The sequence below is a fragment of the Seriola lalandi genome, unplaced genomic scaffold (assembly GCF_002814215.2).
Source record: "Seriola lalandi dorsalis isolate HSWRI2012SDOR001 ecotype SW California unplaced genomic scaffold, Sedor1 jcf7180002008200, whole genome shotgun sequence".
Classification (NCBI taxonomy): Eukaryota; Metazoa; Chordata; class Actinopteri; order Carangiformes; family Carangidae; genus Seriola; species Seriola lalandi.
The window spans coordinates 1-1,029 of record NW_019478853.1 but is presented as its reverse complement, the minus strand read 5'-3'; the positions used below and the strand labels follow the sequence as shown (position 1 = coordinate 1,029).

Below are 1,029 nucleotides of genomic sequence, written 5' to 3'. Positions count from 1 at the left end.
CGATTAAAACATCTGAACGTTAGAACGTAACTTTCTGTAGACTATAGAGTCAACTTGCGTGTCTCTTTTTTGTCATCTGTCTGCTTAGGGGTCAGTCGCCAATGCACGTACTAGGCCATTATGGGAAAGAGAATGCTGCCGCCATTTTTGAGTTGTTTCTGGAGTGTATGCCTGAATACCCTCTGGACAAACCAGATAATGAAGGGAACACAGGTACTGTAGCTCGCTTAATCATTTTCTGTTGTTAACTACGGTGGCGCTGAGAGCTCAACACACTGCAACTTAAGAAAACATGCAAATAGGCAAAACACAAGCAAATTCCCACTTTTGTGTATTTGGTTGTGTTGTGAGTATTTGCAGCGCATGTGTTGTCAAATTGAAATTTTGTCTATTTGCATGTGTTTTCTGAAGTTGCAGTGCTTTGAGCTCTCGGGGCCACCGTAGTTAACGGTATACACATACAGTATAGCATAATACCAGTAGCACCCTTGATATAAAATGACTGTAATGCCTGTATTTTATTGCAGTTCTGCTCCTGGCCTACATGAAAGGAAATGCAAACCTGTGCCGTGCCATTGTTAGGGCTGGAGCTCGACTCGGCATCAATAATAATCAGGGCATCAACATTTTCAACTACCAAGTCGCAACCAAACAGTTGCTCTTCCGCCTTCTAGGTAAGTTTTTACGCTTCACTCGCTGTGTGTCAGGGGTTCACTATACCAGTACGTTAAACTGACAGCCCCACATTGAGTGATATGCTCTAATACTGGTTATTTGACCTCCATGGCGATAACTCAGCTAGTATTTTTGTTCCTTTTGTTTAGATATGCTGTCCAAAGAGCCCCCTTGGTGTGATGGGTCCAACTGCTATGAATGTGTTGCCAAGTTTGGTGTTACGACAAGGAAACATCACTGGTTAGTACTAAGGCTTTTTTATATGTGTATATTACATAATATTTTTCTGATTTTCACTCATGTTTTCACTTTGTGTCACACTGTATGATTAATCCTGTGTCTCCTCTTTGACTC

General features: G+C 41.6%; 1 long non-coding RNA gene across 1 annotated transcript; it reads left to right on the top strand.

The window, feature by feature from the left end:
- Positions 1-57: 57 nt before the first annotated feature.
- LOC111672348 (uncharacterized) lies at positions 58-942 on the top strand. Its single transcript, XR_015438454.1, has 3 exons — positions 58-213; positions 528-674; positions 825-942. It is a non-coding gene; the product is annotated as an uncharacterized LOC111672348 (long non-coding RNA).
- The last annotated feature ends 87 nt before the right edge of the window (positions 943-1,029 follow it).